At 53.6% G+C, this 20022-nt stretch overlaps 1 long non-coding RNA gene across 1 annotated transcript; it reads left to right on the forward strand.

Annotated features, from left to right (window-relative positions):
* Window positions 1–15497: 15497 nt before the first annotated feature.
* LOC112629392 lies at window positions 15498–17893 on the forward strand. Its single transcript, XR_003120585.1, has 2 exons — window positions 15498–15628; window positions 17222–17893. It is a non-coding gene; the product is annotated as an uncharacterized LOC112629392 (long non-coding RNA).
* The last annotated feature ends 2129 nt before the right edge of the window (window positions 17894–20022 follow it).

A 20022-nucleotide genomic window follows, 5' to 3' on the forward strand; every position in this document is an offset into this window, starting at 1 on the left:
CGAAAGAATTCTGAACAACCAACAGCCACTGCCCGAGGTCAGTTGCTGTGATTGCAAGTACTTTCCCCCTGTCCAGACACCTCCATGCATGTGACACACACAATGCCAACCACACAACACAGGCTGCTATGAATGCCACTTACATCTGTCAGTGACAAAACCTGACCCTGTTTCCACTCACTCTGACACAATATTTTAAATGACCTCACATTACGCTGTGTGCATAAGCCAATTTGTTCTCAACAACTTCATGTATTGTTGGAAATTGACGCCTTCTGGGGTTACTCTTTCAGAGTTCTAAACAGTAGTGCCACAAACATCCTGGTAGCTTGGTCTTTGAGCTCCTGCAAGGTGCTATCGTGAGGTAAAGACCCAGGATTGGTGTTGCTGGGGCAGAAGACACTCACCTGCATTTTAAAGGGTTCTTTGTTTTTGTTTTTGTTTTTTATTTTGAGACAGAGTCTCGCTCCGTTGCCCAGGCTGGAGTGCAGTGGTGCGATCTCAGCTCACTGCAAGCTCCGCTTCCGGGGTTCAAGCGATTCTCCTGCCTCAGCCTCTCAAGTAGTTAGGATTACAGGTGCCGCCACCACGCCTGGCAAAGTTTTGCATTTTTAGTAGAGACAGGCTTTCACCATGTTCGTGAGGCTGGTCTCAAACTCCTGACCTCAAGCGATCCACCCGCCTCAGCCTCCCACCGTGCTGGGATTACAGGCATAAGCCACTGCACCCAGCCTTAAAGGGTATTTTTAATGCCTTATGGAAAGCAGGGGTTCCAATAGGCTTTCCAGTCCAGTCTCTTCCTTGATCTTTCTAATTCCAAAGAGGCTGGCAGACACTGAGCCTGCGGGGGAACATGAGAACCATTCTGCCTTGGAAATAAGGCTAACCTACTGAATGCAGACTAAGATGTAATACACCTTGACAGTGTAAAACTAATACCTGGGCCTGGCACGGTGGCTCATGCCTGTAATCCCAGCACTTTGGGAGGCCGAGACGGGCGGATCACAAGGTCAGGAGATCTAGACCATCCTGGCTAATATGGTGAAACCCCGTCTCTACTAAAAATACGAAAAAATTGGCCGGGTGCGGTGGCAGGCGCCTGTAGTACCAGCTACTCAGGAGACTGAGGAAGGAGAATGGCGTGAACCCGGGAGGTGGAGGTTGCAGTGAGCCGAGATCGCACCACTGCACTCCAGCCTGGGCGACAGAGCAAGACTCCATCTCAAAAAAAAAAAGAAAAAAAAACTAATACCTGGACTTCTGGCCAGGCACTGTAGCTCACATCTGTAATTCCAGCACTTTGGGAGGCCGAGGTGGGTGGATTGCTTGAGGTCAGGAGTTCGAGACCAGCCTGGCCAACACGGAGAAACCTCGTCTCTACTGAAATACAAAAAAAAAAAAAAAATTAGCTGGGCTTGGTGGCACATGCCTGTAGTCCCAGCTACCTGGGAGGCCGAGGCAGGACAATTGCTTGAACCTGGGAGGTGGAGGTTGTAGTGAGCCAGGATCACGCCACTGCACTCCAGCCTGGCAACAGAGCAAGACTTTGTCTCAAAAATAGTAGTAATAATAATAATAATAATAATAATAATACCTGGACTTCTGCTTTCAAATAGGAAAGATGGGTCCCACAGGCAAGGCCACCACAACTGCTGACAACAGCTGAGGAGGCCGGACACACGGTGGAAACCTCACTGCGAAGGCACCGGAAAGCTGCGGAGGCTGCGAGGACTTAGACTAAAATTCCAAAGTATGGAGAATCGTCAGATAAGCCGGTGACCCACAGCCATCTTTTTACCTGGGGACATTTACTGATCTCGGGCACTGGGCTAAGGATTGAGCTTGGCCCAGGCAGAGAGCTGCAGCTGGGGTAAAAGAAACCAGCAAAGATTCTCACGGTCACAGGGAGGAAAGTGGCAAAATTGGAGTGTCCAGGGCCTCAACCACGCGGCGGGGCCCTCAGCACCACTCCAAGACACTTGTAGGATCTCAATGCTGCTGCAGGAGGAGGCTCAGGAGCAAGCTGAGCAGCTCTGCGAGGCCGACCTGCACTTCCCACAGCCTTTCAAAGTGGGGAGATCAAGACCTGCCAGAATCCCAAGCTGAAATCTGAAGAGACCAATCCCCTAAACCGGGGCAAACCAGAGGAAGCCTGAACCCCATCAAACTACACGCCAGTCCACCTGGGTCCATCCCCCGCTGGGTTGAGGGACCTGCCCCTCTGTCCATCCTAACTGCCTGAGGATTTTCTCCCAATACAGGCCAGGTGACTCCAATTAGAACAACTCCTGTGCAAATAACAACTGTAATTGCCAGACAAAACATAAACACCATAATATAAACTCACTAGGCCGGGCGCAGTGGCTCATGCCGGTAATCCCAGCACTTTGGGAAGCCGAGGCAGGTGGATCACCTGAGGTCAGAAGTTCGAGACCAGCCTGGCCAACATGGTGAAAACCCATCTCTATTAAAAATACAAAAATTGGCCGGGCGCGGTGGCTCAAGCCTGTTATCCCAGCACTTTGGGAGGCCGAGATGGGCGGATCACGAGGTCAGGAGATCGAGACCATCCTGGCTAACACAGTGAAACCCCATCTCTACCAAAAAAAATTCAAAAAAACTAGCCGGGCGACGTGGCGGGCGCCTGTAGTCCCAGCTACTCGGGAGGCTGAGGCAGGAGAATGGCGTAAACCCGGGAGGCGGAGCTTGCAGTGAGCTGAGATCCGGCCACTGCACTCCAGCCTGGGGAACAGAGCCAGACTCCGTCTCAAAAAAAAAAAACAAAAAAAAAACAAAAATTAGCCAGACGTGGTGGTGGGCACCTGTAATCTCAGCTACTCGGGAGGCTGAGGCAGGAGAACCACTTGAACCCGGGAGGCAGAGGTTGCAGTGAGCCAAGATCGCGCCACTGCACTCCAGCTTGGGTGACAAGAGCAAGACTCCATCTCTCTATATATATGTATGTATATATACACATATATATAAAATATACATATATGTGTGTATATATAAAATATACATATATGTGTGTATATATATAAACTCACTGCATTCTGAGTGACCAAAACCAGACAGAGGCTGTAGGGTGTTGACAATCAGGAAAACGGAATGATCCGAAGAACCAGAGGACAGAGTTTGGGGTGACCATGGCAGCTGGAATGTGAGGGGGAAATCCCAGAAAGGAGAGAGCCATAGACAGGGATTCCCCAAAGACTGCATCAAAAACTCAGCTCAGATCTCTGGCAGAACTTGAGCTATGTGCACACAGGACAGATCCCAAGCAACTCACATAACCGAAGAGAGATTTACCTGCCAGCCACACAGAGGAGGCAGTGTTTACCGTTTGAGTTCAGTCAGGTTAACTGCTTGATGAAACGAACCCGAAACAGTTAATAATCTGGAGAGGAAGATAACGGAATCGCACGTCCCTACTATGTCGTGTTCACAATGCACAGGGTCAACCCCAGATCAACAGACACATCAAGAAGCAGGCAAATGTGACGAGAATCAAGAACGAGAACGGATGGGAGCCAGGAGACAAGGGCATAGATCCTTAAAGTGCTGAAAGAAAACACGTGGCCAACCTAAAATTCTACACCCAGAAAAAATATCCTTCTGAGATGAAAGTGAAATAAAGACTTTTCAGACAAACAAAAGCCAGGAGAATTCATCTTTGACAGATCTGCAGTAAACGGAATATTAAAGGAAATATATCTAGGCAAGAGGAAAATGATCGCAGATGTAAACATGAACGTGTAGAAAAAAATGAAGAATACCAGAAAAAGTAAAATACGTGGGTAAATTTAATTGAATATAGACTGCTCAGAACAATACTCGTAGTAGGTTATAGAGTTTAAAATACAAGTAGGCCAGATGCGGCGGCTCACGCCTGTAATCCTAGCACTTTGGGAGGACAAAGCAGGCAGATTGCCTGAGCTCAGGAGTTCGAGACCAGCCTGGGCAATGTGGCGAAACCCCATCTCTACTAAAAATACAAAAAATTAGTTGGGCATGGTGGTGCACGCCTATAATCTCAGACCTCAGCTACTGGGGAGGCTGAGGCAGAAGAATCGCTTGAACCCAGGAGGCAGAGGTTGCAGTGAGCTGAGATTATGCCATTGCACTGCAGCCTGGACAAAAGAGTGAGACCCTGTCTCAAAAAATAAATTAATTAAATAATTTAATTTAATACAAGTAAAACCACACATATAACCACCACAACAAAGGAGGTGGGGGATATCTGCAATACAAGTGTACAGCCAAGTACAAAAGACTTATGTCCAGAACATATGTAAAGAACTCCTACAAATCAACAAGAAAAGGATAGACGACTCCCCAGGAAGTGAGCAAAAAGATTTGAAGACACTTCACCAAAGAGGATAGTCCAGCGGTCAGTAAGCATGTAAGAAGATACCCCAATTTCCTTGGCTATCATGAAAATGCAAATTAAATCACGAAGTAATATCACAACCCACAGACTGGTCAATACGAACAAGGTGAGCACTTCCGGTTATCAGCAAGGCTGTGAAGTAACCAGAACCCTCACACATTGCTCGTCACGTGAAAGCCGATAGAACCACTACAGAGAAGTGCTGGATAGTAACTATTAAAGATGAACACAGGTGGACCCACTGCCAAGTTTCACCCGACAGAAATGCTTGCACCTGTTCAGCAAAGACATGTACTGTGTGAGCACGTTCATGGCCACACAAAAGCCAAGAGTCAGAAGCCACTCAAATGCCCATTCATTGTAGAAGGGATAGATGAGTAGGGGCTGCTCACCCCATGGAATGGCACTCAGCAATGACAATGACTGAGGTATAATCTCGTGCAACAAGGGCGACCTTGCAGACTGTATGCTGAGCGGAGGAAAACAGACACTGTGGAATCCCCTTTTAGGAAAGAGGCAAATAAGATGTAGTTATCTGGCCGGGCGCAGTGGCTCACACCTGTAATCCCAGCACTTTAGGAGGCCGAAGCGGGTGGATCACCTGAGGTCAGGAGTTGCAGAGCAGTCTGGCCAACATAGTGAAACCCCGTCTCTACTAAAAATACAAAAATTAGGCCTGGTGCGGTGGCTCACACCTGTAATCCCAGCCCTTTGGGAGGCCGAGGCGGGTGGATCACGAGGTCAGGAGATCGAGACCATCCTGGCTAACACAGTGAAACTCCATCTCTACTAAAAATACAAAAAATTAGCTGGGTGTGTTGGCGGGCTCCTGTAGTCCCAGCTACTCAGGAGGCTGAGGCAGGAGAATGGTGTGAACCCGGAAGGTGGAGGTTGCAGTGAGCCAAGATCATGCCACTGCACTCCAGCCTGGGTGACAGAGCAAGACTCTGATCTCAATAAATAAATAAATAAATAAATAAATAAATAAATACAAAATACAAAAATTAACCGGGCATGGTGGCACATGCCTGTAATCCCAGCTACTCAAGAGGCTGAGGCAGGAGAATCACTTGAGCCTGGGAGGCGGAGGTTGCAGTGAGCCAAGATTGTGCCATTGCACTCCAGCCTGGGCAACAAGAGTGAAACTCCGTCTGAAAAAAAAAAAAAGATACAGTTATCCTGGGGGTGCTGATGGGGAGATCTGGGGGTAGAGGGGATGGTCTAATTCTGTCTGGATGTTGGTTAGAGAAGTGTGTTCAGTCTGTGAAGACAGCCCAGGCTGGGCTGGCTGTATCTTTCCATATCTCCACTATATGTCAGTGAAAAGTCAGCTAAACACAATCATTTATTTAACCAGCACATTTGGGAAGCAGAGGAAGGAGGGAACGTGGGAGGAAGCCTGAGTGGTGCTTCTCATTCCCCTACAGAATCAGTAGACCTTGATAATTGTAAAATATGTGGTTACATAAACATAATGACCCAGCCACTTAATGTTTTCCATAGTCATTTTTTTAAATCTAAGGAGATCATTAAGGAACCAGTATCTTTTGTTGCGGTAAAATATTTATCTGAAATGCAGCAACTCTTTCCATTTAAATCCAAATGAAATACAATTTGATATTTTATTTTGAAATAAAGCCTATCATCTTATCGCACTCCGCTTCTCAGCTACTCTTCCCTTCTTCAGCCCTCTTCTCTGTCTCTGTACGTAAGTACCAAGCAAGACATCTGGAACAAGGTTTAGCAATTTAATGAGGGTTATTTCTTAGTGGTTGGATTTTTTTTTTTTTTTTTTTTTTTTTTTTTTTTTGAGGCGGAGTCTCGCTCTGTCGCCCAGGCTGGAGTGCAGTGGCCAGATCTCAGCTCACTGCAAGCTCCGCCTCCTGGGTTTACGCCATTCTCCTGCCTCAGCCTCCCGAGTAGCTGGGACTACAGGCGCCCGCCACCTCGCCCGGCTAGTTTTTTGTATTTTTAGTAGAGACGGGGTTTCACCGTGTTAGCCAGGATGGTCTTGATCTCCTGACCTCGTGATCCGCCCATCTCGGCCTCCCAAAGTGCTGGGATTACAGGCTTGAGCCACCGCGCCCGGCCTAGTGGTTGGATTTAAAGTGACTTTTAGAGACTCTTTTTTGTACATGTTTGCATTCATTCGCGTTTTAATAACAAGCATTTTTCAAATTAATAAAGCTGTTTTGTTGTGCTCCATCACTAGCTGGGTGACCTGGAGCAAGTTTCTCACCCTCGCTGAGCCTTGGTTTTGGCAACTGTAAAATGCAGATGCTAATATTACCAAATGCATAGGTTTTTTTTAGAAAGATTAAATTAGATTATTTTTCTAAGTGGCTATACAGCACAGGAGGCCCTTAATACACAGTAGCTGCTGTTATTATTGCCAAACATAAATAGGGGAGAAAACAACAAAGAGACTCAGCCCTCCCTTCAGGAGGTGATAGTCTGGCAGAAAGAGGCGAGAGCAAATGCCCAGATGGAGCCTCATGAGGAGCCTACTGCCCTGGGCGGCCACAGGCATGATGGGAGGGTAAGCAGGAGCCCGAGGGCTGAAGCCTTGGAGGAACTGAGGGGTGGGCCAGAAGTGGGGGACCGCTGCACCCGCCCTGCAGACTCACAGGGTCTGAGTCAGCGTCCTGTCCTGAGGGTGTTGCCAGGCTGGGGAGCGGGAGAGACCCTGGCCTGCTGTGCCAGCGGAGGACTCCCTACGGGGGCTGTCTGCAGGAAGGTGATGGGTTGGAAAGCCCTGCTGTCCGCAGAGACTCCAATATGAGGAATGGGTGCCTTGGACCTGGTGCTGCAGACAGTGACATGATTTGGCTCTGTGTCCCCACCCAAATCTCATCTCGAATGGTAATCCCCATGTGTGTAGGGAGGGACCTGGTGGAAGGTGACTGGATCAGGGAGTGGTTTCCCCCAGGCTGTTCTCCTGATAGTGAATTCTCATGAGATCTGATGGTTTAAAAGTAGCAGTTTCCCCTACACTCTCTCTCTCTTGCCACCTTGTAAAGAAGGTACTTGCTTCCCCTTCACCTTCCCCGATGATTGTAAGTTTCCTGAGGCCTCCCCAGCCATGCGGAACTGTGAGTCAATGAAGCCTCTTTCCTTTATAAATTACCCAGTCTCAGGCAGTTCTTTATAGCAGTATGAAAACAGACTAATACGGACAGTATCAGCAGAGGCTTGAGTTCATCCAGTGCTATTGGAAGACTCTGATGGATGGAATACACTGAAGGCACAGCCAAGGTGTGGAGGCTCTTGAGAAGACAAAAGGTGCTCAGCACACAGGTGGAGCTCTCTCCAGAGAGGTTTGCTCAACTCCTGCAGGCAGGAAGAGCTGCCCTGTCCTATGGCCCTCTGCATGCGTCCAGGCGTCTCCCACCTGCATCATTTCACCCCCTGACAGCAAGCACCTTGGGGTGGGGTTGTCAGATAAAATACAGAACTCCCAGGTCAATCTGAATTTCAGATAAACAACAAATAAATTTCAGTACAAGAGTGTCTCATACAATATTTGGGATATGCTGGTGCCAGATATTGCATAGGACATTATATTAGCCCATTCTCACATTGCTATAAAGAACTACCTGAGGCCGGGTGCAGTGGTTCGAACCTGTAATCCCAGCACTTTGAGAGGCCAGGGCGGGCAGACCACCTGAGGTCAGGATTTCGAGACCAGCCTGACCAATATAATGAAACCCCATGTCTACTAAAAATACAAAAATTAGCCAGGCATGGTGGCAGATACCTGTAATCCCAGCTACTGGAGGGGCTGAGACAGAAGAATCGCTTGAACCCGAGAGGCGGAGGTTGCAGTGAGAGAAGATTGTACCATTGCATTCCAGCCTGATCAACAAGAGCTAAACTCCATCTCCAAAAAAAAAAAAAAAAAAAACTACCTGAGACTGGGTAATTTATTTATTTATTTATTTATTAATTTTTATTATTTTTTTTTTTGAGACCGAGTCTCACTCTGTCGCCCAGGCTGGAGTGCAGTGGCTGGATCTCAGCTCACTGCAAGCTCCGCCTCCTGGATTTACGCCATTCTCCTGCCTCAGCCTCCTGAGTAGCTGGGACTACAGGTGCCCGCCACCACACCCAGCTAGTTTTTTGTATTTTTTTTAGTAGAGACGGAGTTTCACCGTGTTAGCCAGGATGGTCTCCATCTCTTGACCTCATGATCCGCCCGTCTCAGCCTCCCAAAGTGCTGGGATTACAGGCTTGAGCCACCGCACCTGGCCAAGACTGGGTAATTTATAAAGAAGAGAGGTTTAATTGACTCGTGGTTCTGCAGGCTATACAAGAAGCACAGCTGGGGAGGACTCAGGAAACTTACAGTCACGTTGGAGCAGGAGGAAGAGAGCAAAGGGGAGGTGCTACCCATTTTTAAACAACCAGATCTCCTGAGAACTCACTATCAGGAGAACAGCAAAGGGGAAATTGCATCCATCATCCAGTCACCTCCCACCAGGCTGCTCCTCCAAGGCTGCAGATTACAATTTGACATGAAATTTGAGTAAGGACACAAATCCAAACCTTATCAGACATACTTATCCTAAATCTGTATTCATTGTTTATCTGAAATTCAAATTTACCTCCATGCCCTGTATCTTTATTTACTAAAGCTACAACCCACTTGGATGATGCTGTGCCCTTGCTTACCTGGTACCACCACTGCCAATCCTGTGCCCAGCACATAGCAGGCTTTCAATTAATGTTGAATAGATGTGGGGTGGGTGGATGGGGGATAGATGGATGGTGGGTGAATGGGTGGATGAATGGATGGTGGCTGGATGGGTGGATGGATGAATAGATGGATGGATTGGGTGGGTGGATGTGTGGGTAGGTGGTTAGATGGACGGATAGTGGTGGGTGAATGGATGAATAGATGGATGGATGGACAGATGGATAATGGGGGTGGGTGGGTTGGTGGGTGAATAGGTGATGGATGGGTGGATCGGTGGATGGGTGAGCAGATGGATGAGTGGATGGATGGATGGATGGATGGATGTAGCAGGTTGGCTGGGTGGGTGGAAGAGTAGACAGATTGGTGGACAGATGGGTGGATGCCTGGATGGGTAGGTGAATGAATGGGATTTGGACTATGTAAGAGGTTTTAACACTAAGCAGCCTTACGTGCCCCATGACGGGGCCAGGGTGGGAGTAAGTGAAGTGCCAGCTGATGGGAAAACTCCCGGCTCTGACACCTCTTATCTCCTCTGGGACTCTCCTGCTCAGATTCTGAATCTGTAAAATGGGAATGTCCAGCAAGAGGAAGCCCCATGTGCTGCCACACAAGTTATATGTGTCTGACCTGGGTGCCTTGCTGGGGTGGTGGGGGGTGACTTGCCTGCAGACTTCAAAGCCCTGCCTGCCAGGATCCTTGACTTCCCAGCACCAATCAGACATCATGCAAAAGTGACCTCTCCACTCCCAGCACCAAGGAGTTGCCTTTGGACCCTGACCATCCTGATGGCCAGGCCAGGCTGGCCAGCACCTCCCCAGCAGCCCTTCAGAGGCCTCCACAGCCCTGTGTCCAGTCTGACACAAGTGTGGCAGGTGGTCATGAGCACCACGCCCTTCCAGCAAGGCCACTGTGGGCAAGGGCCTCAGTAGGCAAGGGCCTGTGGGCAAGGGCCTCAGGTAGGCAGGTCCGAAGCACCTGCAGACCCCGCACTTAGGAGCTACCACCCCGCTTTTTGAACCTTGTGTTTTAGAAAGGGTCTTCCATTCGTAGCATCTCCCTCTCCCCAGTCCTCCTCCCAGAGACTGTTTAAGGGTGGGCCTGGGAGCCCCAGTGTTCCCAGGGTTATTCCTAGGGGTAGACTTCTCATAAACAATGTTGTCCCTCCTCCCAGGGCCCCAGGGCAAGGAGCAGACAGCCTGGACCTGCAGCCATTGTGGCCCCAGCCCGGGGGAGGGGACAGCACAATCAGGGTGAAGTGGAGTCAGAGGCGGGTGTTGTGGGGGGGTGTGGGGACAGCTGTCCTGGCCTGGCCACCTTCCCTGCCTCCTGTGACATCAGCCCATCAATTCCCTCCCTCTTTTGCCCTCACTAGGTCGTGTCTCTGGCCCTTGCAGCCACAAGGTTCCTGACTCCTGTGTCCTTAAGAAGAGCCACACACAGCAGCCGGGGGACTGCCCCACCACAACCAGCCCAGGATTCCTGCTGGATTCCGTGTGTCAGGACCACCCATTCTAGTAGAAGAGTGGAAAGCCCAGAGGGGCAAATCACATGCCTAGGAAGCAAAGAGGGATCCCTGGCCCAGGGCCACCTGTGGGGTGAGAGGGCTGAGGCTGGGGTCTGCTGTTACTAGAGCTGAAACCTACGGACCTACCCAGCTCCCGTTTTTTTTGCCACTGGGGAGACCCACAGGGAGGACCTGGGGGGACCGTCAGCCTTGGGTGTTGGTTGCCACATCTGCACATGACACGAGAAACATGTCATTCCAGGAGGACAGGAGGGCAGAGCAGCTAAGGGGGGCTCCCCAGACATAGGGGCATCCCGGGTATCCACCGCTGTCCTTTGGAGGCAAGAGAAGGGGCTGCACCCCTGGGTTTGACAGGCAGCAGCCACCTTCCAGAGGGAGAGCTGGCGGGGCCTTACCACACCCCCTTCAGAGTAGCCCCCTCCCCCCACCACTGCCCTGGACTCTGCGGCCAGCAGGCTGGAGGTTCCTAACGCTATGGGGGACAGAAGGCTGTGGCTGGCTGAGGACTTTGTGTCAAGTTCCCACTGCCTCTGGGGACTGGGGACAGCCAGGCCACACGCGGGGGCAGTGGGACTTAGCACCTGAGCCTGCTGAGCTCCGGAGAGCCCTGGAGGTTCTTGGTTCCCCGAGGTGGGGCAGGGAGGAGGGAGTCCCTGGTGTGGCCTGGTTCTGCTAGGCGGATCACTGAACACCCCCTTCCCTGATGAAGAGGCGAGAGCTGCTTCGGGAAGAACCACCTGCCCTCACCCCATTCGGTCTGGGACAGGCAGGGCACTGGCCTGCTGGATGCCCCCACCCCTGTGCCTGCAGCCCTGCTGTGCGCCCGGCTCCCTTACTCCACCTCTTTCCACCTCCTCCCCTTCCTCCTCCTCCCAAGGAGGAGGCAGATGGTGGTGGAAACTCTGCTTCCTTCATTTTCCGGAGCGTGACTCAGCACCGCAGCTGCCGCCTCAGCCCCCACACAGCAGCACGAAGCCTGCCCTCCCCTACAGTGGAGCCCGGGGGCTCTCCAGAGCACCCCTCCTGCAATCCATCTGGACAACGCAGGGCTGCGGGCTGCCGAGCCACCTTCCCCAGCCCCCAGCCCAGCGGACCCCTCATAGGCAGCTAATTTCCCGCGCGACGGCAGAGGGCGGAGTGCAGGCAGGTGGGCGGGGCTGCAGTTCCAGATCTCAGGGACACACAGAGGCGACCACAGGGCTTCTTAGCTTCTGGGTGGCCACCCTGCCCAGGAGACTGGGCTGAGCGAAGGGGAGGGGAAGGCCTAGGTGGGACCCCAAGAAAGGACCCATCAGAAAACACAAGGCGGTAGGAAAATCAGAGAAATTTCCAGAAGCAAGAGGCTTGGCCCATGTGGAATACCACAGAGCCAGGCCTCAACCCACCGGGGAATCTCTGAGGACACTGACAGCAGCCCACCAACATGGCCCCAGGTCCTGCTCTGAGCTCCGGTCGGCCCTCCTCCTCCCTCTATCAGAGCCTCCCCTGGGAGCCCCAGAGATCCTTTCAGCTCCTTCTCTCGGACAAACGAACCCTCCCTGCTGGGAGCCCCTGGTGGCTCCTCCCACTCCCCCCACTCGGCTCCCTCTCTCTGCCTCGCTCCCTTTGCGGTAGGCTTGGCCCAGGAGAGTCCTGGCACCCCCAGCTGCTCTGTAAGCCCCTGGGGGTGACCGATGGGGGTCGGCTCCCCACTCTTGCCTGGCCGTAATCCCGGAGCTGTGCCTCGGGATGTGGGCACACAATTGTGCACACGCACATCATCTCGGCAACTGGGGTCTCCTGACAGTCCCCTTCCCAACCCCCAAAACAAGACCTGTCAGTGCCCCCACCCCTTCTTCTCCCTTCTATCCCCCTCCCCACAGCCCTAGGAAACTGAGCTGCAGAAACTGAGGCTCAAAGGGGTCAAGTCCCTTCACTCTACATGGTAGAGCTTGGGTGGTCAGAGACCCCAGACCCCAGTTGAAGGCTCCTGCCCTGACATGGGAAGCCCCTCCTGTGGAGCCTGAGCAGGTGCCCAGGACCAGACGGGCCAGCCCAGGTGGGAGGCTTCCTGCCAGGAGGCCCTAAGGGTGACCGGGCCAGGGACACCAGTGCTCACAGGTCCGGTTGGTCCCAGCCCCAGTTCACCCTCTGTTTGCTAGCAGTGGCCCCTCTACTCTCCCCCAGGACTCCCGACAGCTCTGCACAGAGGCCTCATCCCCACCCAGCTGGGCAGACTCCGACCTTGCCACTGGGTTCCTTCCCAGTCTCCAGCCACTCCCCTCTTGCAGCTTCAGTTTCTGCATCTACAGGTTGGGAGTAATGAGATTCCCCAGCCGGCCCGCTGGGAGGGCTGGGCATCCTGGGGGAGAAGGGGAAGGAAATGCCAGGAGCTGGGTGGAGCCAGGTCAGGGAGGCATGGGCCCAGCCCTAGCCCCAGCAGCCACTCTGTGGGCCCAAGCCAGCCCCGGGCCCTGGGCTTGTCCATCTGTAAGCAGGGTGATGGCACTGCTGGGCGAAGTGGCTGAGGGTGGGCCCAGCCCAGCTGCCCTCCCTAGGTGCCCATCAGGCCCAGCACTGGGGCAGGGCACCCGGCCCAAACCACATGGATGGGGAAAAACCTCCAGCTGGGCTGCCCCGACAGGGACGGAGGCAAACAGGGCTCCCAGGATTCCAGGGCCAGCACAGCTCTGTGGCTCCCATAGTATCAACTCCAGGCCCCAAAAAGGACTGCAGGGGACCAGGCTGCTCCTGGGAGACCCCAGATGTCCTGGCTCTTCTCTAGGGGATCTTGGGCTGAACAGAGGACTGAGGCCCCAGAGGAAGGCAACACAGGGTCAAGACGGGCTCCTGAGGGTCCCCAATCATTTGTAAATTACCTCTGCCCTCTGCAAAGAGTGAATGCTGATTCCCCGGCCTCTACCCAAATATATGCACTCTCTCAGGTTCACGCTTACGCATCCCCTTACCATTCGGCAGATCCCACCGGCTCTGCCCCAGCTCACCCCCTCCGCCTGGCCGTACCATCCTCTGCCGCTCACCAAGGGGGACCCTCCAATCCACTCCCGTGAATCAGGGTCCCCAAGCTGCACTCAAGGCCTCTGTCACCTTTCCTTGCTTGTGGAACAAACCCACCCTCCTTCTTCTGACTCTCACTCCTCCCACCTCAGTGTGTGCAGAGGAGCCTTCCCTGCACACAGCTGAAGCGGCCCCGTGGCCCCTACCCTGGACTTTGGCCAGGCCATTGACCAGGCTGCTGCCTCCCACCCATGCCTTGGCATCTGGGTCATTTTTATTGATGGTAGTTTGGCCTGGCTTGTGGGCTTCACACACACCTCCCATCCAGCAGCCCTAGGAGGTGGGACTGTTATCACCACCCCATCTCAGCAGACAGCACTGTAGCAGAACGAGCCACAGACCAAACTCCTCAGACACCGAGTTAAAGAAGGAAGGGGTTTATTTGGCCGGGGGCATCGGCAAGACTTCTGTCTCAAGAGCCGAGCTCCCCGAGTGGGCAATTCCTGTCCCTTTTAAGGGCTCACAACTCTAAGGGGGTGCGTGTGAGGGGGTCGTGATTGATTGAGCAAGTAGGGGGTATGTGACTGGGGGCTGCATGCACCGGTAATTAGATCGGAACAAAACAAGATCGGGATGTTCACGGTGCATTCCTATACAATGTCTGTAATCTATAGACAACAGAACCAATTAGGCCAGGGGTCGATCTTTAACTACCAGGCCCAGGGTGTGGCGCTGGGCTGTCTGCCTGTGGATTTCACTTCTGCCTTTTAGTTTTTACTACTTCTTTCTTTGGAGGCAGAAATTGGGCATAAGGCGAAACGAGGGATGGCCTCTTCCCTTAGCACAAGCAGCAGAGCCAGGGCCCAGACCGGCCCAGCCACAGTACCCTCCCGCTGTACCACGGGACTGCGCTGTTCACAGGGCCACTCCTGCCCTCTGAGGAGTCCCTCCAGGTAGGCCAGGCCAGGCCTGTGCTTTGGAATGCAGCCCACGCAGGGCTCCCTGCTGCTCAGGGCAGGGCGGTGGTCCAACAGCTCCCACCCCCCAGGGCCTATGCACCCGCAATGCCCAACCTGCCCAGAACCCCCCAGGTCCAGGAACCACCACTGGGAGGTTGGCAATGACTCAGGCCTTGAGTCAGCAGCATCAGATGAGGACGCAGCCAGCCCTCTGCCAGCATAAGGGAGCCCCAGAAAGCCCCGAGCTCTGCTAGCTGGGCTTGCGGGGACCCCTGGCTGGAAACGAATCAGGTTCATCAGTGCCCAGGAGCCCAGGAGCCACCTCCCAGGGAAAATTCACGCGCACACGCGCACACGCACACGCACAGGCGTGCACACAGAGGAGGCCTGACATCAGGGTGGGTGGGGCTGACTAACACCAACCCAGAGAAGAGAAACCAGAGATGGTGGGGCGCAGTGGGCAGTGAGGTGGGGTCTCAGCTGGAGGGGCTCACTCAGACTGTGGAGCACCCATGTGCCTCCTAAACAGAAACTCCACACAGGCCAAGGAAACAGAGCTACCAGCTGACTCACTCTCCCAGCAAACACCAGCTCCTCCCCGAGCCAGGCCCTGGAAGAGAAGTCGACATCACGAGCTACCATCTGGGGGGTGGCACCAGGCTGCGAAGGATCCACAGACTGGCACATGCAGGAGGAAATGGGACGGGGGAGGGGTAAGGCCCCCAACAAGCAGGAGCAGGGAAGGGCCCTCCCAGCGCCCCACTGTAACGGGGCCTCATCAATGTCCTGTGCTCACTGAATAAAGCACTGCCAATGAAAGGTGAAAGAGGAACAAGAACATTCTCCTGGACGCCACCCACAGAAAGCCGTGTGCAGGCTTGGCCCTCACCTTAGGGACCTTGGACACAGAACTGGTTGTGTCACATCTGGAGGCCTGATGTAGAAGGCACTCGGCTAAGCCCTAGTTACTGGCACTCGGGCACCTGCGCCCCCTCTCAGCAAACTCCATGTCTCATGAAATTAGGACTGGATTTCCACTTTATTTTGAAAATATGGCCAAGGTAAGAGGTCAGGAACGACAAGGCCAAGCTGGGGTAGCCAAGAAAGCGGAGGAGACGCGGGGGCGGAGGAGTGGCTGCAAGCATCTGAGTGCAGGAGGCACAGACACCGAAGGCCCCGGACACCGGAGGGCAGCATGCTGGTGCGGAGCAGGGACAACCTGGGGTTCACTCTAAGGCACCCCTGGAGAGGCAGGGTGGGTGGGGCAGGTGAGGATGGGGGTTGGAGCCCATGACATCCCCTCGGTTGCTCAGCATGGCTGACGCCTGGCCACACTGGGCCTGGAACTCAAAGTCTAACTGGGGAGCCAGGCAGGGAGCCAGACAGGAAACCAGATGCATGCAAGTGGAGATTCCAGGCTGAGGCGCTGTGGGAAGGAGGGAAGCTGTCACTCTCCCAAGGCGGAAAGTGGGAGGGGCTGGGAGTCTCCAGGGAGGGGAGGAGGGCCTGGAGGAGTTCCCTGGGGTGGGGGTCCCAGAAGAGCCAGCAGCCTGTGCAGTGGCATGGGAAAGATCCCAGTGCCTGGCGAGGAATTGGCACAGCCTGTGTATGTGGAGTTAGATGGGGTTTGGGGTTTGGGGTTATTTTTAACCCGTAAGTCTCCCCATTATTCTACAGGAGAAAGGGAATGCGTGCTGGGCGCTCAGGAAGATGCGGACAGGAGGCAGCAGTGTGGGGAGGGACAGGGAGGGCCTGGGGGCTGGGTCAGAGCCTTGCCCAGGGGCTTTAGGAGGGAAGCGCTGGCTTTCCCACCTCCCCTCTGGAATCTGTCCCCTGTCATCCTGGAAGAGCTCAGGAGCAAATGGATTCCATTCCATTAAAAAAGCATGGTGCCTGGGGCTAAGCAAAGCTGAGACTGGCAGATAAGGTGCCCCAGATGAGCAGTGGGGCGTGGAGCAGGCCCAGGAGGCAGGAGCGCAGCAGGGAGCAGGGACAGTCATCCGGCCTTCGGGCTGGGCAGCACCCCTGGAGGAACGGGGAAGCCAGAGCGGGATGCCTGGCCTGCAGGCCAGGTGAGGGGAGAACGCAGGCCAGAATCCAGCCATAACCTAGCAGCAGGTCCCATCAAGGTGAGAAGAAAGTCTGATCTACTCCCAAGCTAGCAGTGAAACTAGGAGGTTCTGTAAGAACTGGAGAATTATTTACCCTAACTCAGGAATGCTGACTGTGAAACCAAGCCCTCACCTAGGGGAAGGGCCACCCCAGCAGTGGCCACTCCTGAAATCCTCACCTCCCTCCCGGACAAGTCTAGCCTCCAGGATGGAAGAAAGTCAGCCAACCCTAGGATTATCGTGTCTGGGTTGAACTGAGGAGTCATCTGTGCGTTCAACCTGTGCTAGTGGCTGGGGCCTCCACAATGTTGGGTGTGCCTGGGATAACTCAGAGTAACGCGGTCAGACGGCACTCAGGGCCGGGCTGGAAGGGTGCTGCCCTTCCCTGGGCCTCAGCGTCCTCTGTAAAGTGGGGGTCCCCGTGCCCACCGCACACGGCAGTAAGGATGGAAGGAGGCCCGGCGTGCTGAGCCCTGGCACTTGCAGCTGGCACCTGGACATGTAGGGAACGTGCTTCCGTGGTTATTATCGTTGCTGTTACAGATCCGTCCACGTGTGGCTGACTCAGAGCTGTGACATTAAGGGAAAATAAAGGAAATGGTTGAGCTGCCTTTTCAGACAACACTGGAATTTTTGAAGAACTCAAGAATCAGTATACTGAAAGGTTTGTGCCGTGAAGTCGCTGCTTGTGAAGCCTGTGTGCATCCCAAGTGCTGACAAGGACAATGGAAGACACGTCATTGATAAGCTCCTTTAAAAGGCCAGAGAGGCCCCTCGAAAGGGACTGGTAGATGAATAAGATTGGTAAAATAAACCCAAACATTTGGGGGGGAAAAGGTGATTTTATTATTTTTTATTTTACTTTATTTTATTTTTTGAGACAAGGTATCGCTCTGTCACCCAGGCTGGAGTGCAGTGGCATGATCTTGGCTCACTGCAGCCCCGGCTTGCCAGGTTCAAGCGATCTTCGTGCCTCAGCCTCCCAAGTAGCTAGGACTACAGACACACGCCATGAAGTGGCTAATTTTCATATTTTTTATAGAGACAGGGTTTCCCCCTGTTGGCCAGGCTGGTCTTGAACCCCTGGGCTCAAGCGGTCCACCCTCCTCAGCCTCCCAAAGTGCTGGGATTACAGGCGTGAGCCACTGTGCCTGGCAAAAATGAGATTTTAAATGTGCTCCTTTAATAAACTGAGTATTAATGTTGAAAACCCAAGGAGCAGCAAAGGTCCTCAAAGACACAGAGACCTGGGGGAGGGGTCTGCAGGTGGCTGCAATGGGGGAGGGGAGAGGCGGAGGGGAGGAGGGGCCCTGGGGAGGCAGTACAAACTGGTTTACAGACTGACCCTCCATGGCTTCTCCGTGACCCATCCAGAATAAATCCCAAGCATGCATCCTCCTACGTGCCCCAGCCCGGGGCTGCCACTCCCTGCCTCCCACCGTCCACTCCAAGAGCCTGGCTTCCCTTGGTGCCTGGGGCCCCCACCAGGGGTGTCAAAGCAGAAGGCTGGCATCAGTGACCAGCACACCTGAAGGCCCTGGAGCCTTGGGACAGGGAGGGAGGTGTTCAGGGAGAGATGGGAGGGTGGAGGGGAGAGTGAAGGAGGAGGGAGAAGGCCCGCAGGGGAGGACAGAGAGTCACAGCCCACAGCTGTGTCTTCATTCCAGTCATCATTCCATTCATAAATACTTCTGAAACCTGCCCCCACTCCCCGCCACACACACACACACGCACACACACACACACACGCACACATGCACATACACACATGCGCGCACACACACACACACGCACATGCACACACACGCACACACGCACACGCAGACACACGCGCACACGCACACACGCACGCACACACACACACACGCAGACACATGCACACATGCACATGCACACATGCGTACACACACGCACATGCACACACACGCACACGCAGACACACGCGCACGCACACACACGCACACACGCACACACATGCACGCGCACACACACATGCACACGCACACACATGCACACACACACGCTCACACACGCACACACACATGCGCACACGTGGGCACACACACACATACACATATGCATTACCTCTGGAGACTTTGGAGACCTACAAAGTCTTGGCACTATGTCTCTTCCAAACACAGTCCAGTAGCCAAAAATCACCTGCAAGTTATTCTAGACTTTATTTCCTTCCCTCCAAGATCATCAGGCAGGATCCAGTTCATCAGGCTACAGGCCCTGCCCTGAGCCCTCTCCGCCCTCTCCCCTTCTCTGCTGCCCCATCCCTGCCTCTTCTGAGTCTGCAGGGTTCAAGGCCAGGAGCAGAGCAGGTCAGAACACAGCTACACGCAGGCGCGCAGACTATGGGTTGGGGTGTGGGTGGGTCTCAGGCACTTCCCTGCTCTCAAAGGAGCACCTCCAGGGAGCCCATCTGGTGCTCTCTCCAGCCCCTCAAATTCCCAACACCAGGGTTGCAAGGCCCAGTATCTTTTCACCTCGTTAGCTGGAGAACCGCTTCTTTAAGCAAAAGATGGCACGGACCCCCAACATAAGACAGTTCAAAGCTGAGCAGCTCTCCCCATCATGCAAGTAACCTGCGTGCCGCTACGGGGAACAGCACACATCCTACCTGGACTCCCACCGGACAACTGAGGCAACCGAGAAGGAGGCTGAGGAGGGGAGGGACAGCTTGAGGGCTCACTGGAGGTCAGCAGGGAGGTGGACTGCATCACCCAATGGCCAGCACTGGCTCAGCCTGCTCAGTGAGGTGCCCGAAGGAGGCCCACCAGCTCTGCCAGCACCCTGCCTCTGCACCTCAGTTTTCAGCGGATAGGTTTGTGCAATGAAATACTTCACAGAAATCAAGAAACATGAGTGAACAATGGACACCACCGCACGGATGAGTCTCAGAGAGTGTGGAGCAAAAGAAGCCAGACGCAAAGGTTGACATTTACATGCAACGCTAGAACGATGAATCTATGATGGCAGAGATGAGAAAAGCAGTTAGCTTTGGCAGGTGCCCACGGAGGAGGCTATGCAGTGGAACTTTCTGGGCCCTGGAGGTGTTGCATAGTTAGATATGGGTGGTGGTAGTTACATGGGTTTCTATGAATGTAAAAACTCCTGGTGTGGTAGACCCAAGCTCTGGGCACCTCATGCATGCCATGCAGCAGCTCGATCTGTGACAGCCAGTCCTGTGTTCCAGGGTGTGGCTGCAAGCACTGACTCAGTGAATGCCGAACCTCTGCTCCTAAGGGAAATAGAGGGCCAGGTTCCTATGAGCCTCTGCTCCAGCCTTTTCAGCAACCAATCAGTACACAATAGAGTTATTTATGTGTTTCTCTTAA

The sequence above is a fragment of the Theropithecus gelada genome, chromosome 7b (genome assembly GCF_003255815.1).
Source record: "Theropithecus gelada isolate Dixy chromosome 7b, Tgel_1.0, whole genome shotgun sequence".
In the NCBI taxonomy this organism is placed as follows: Eukaryota; Metazoa; Chordata; class Mammalia; order Primates; family Cercopithecidae; genus Theropithecus; species Theropithecus gelada.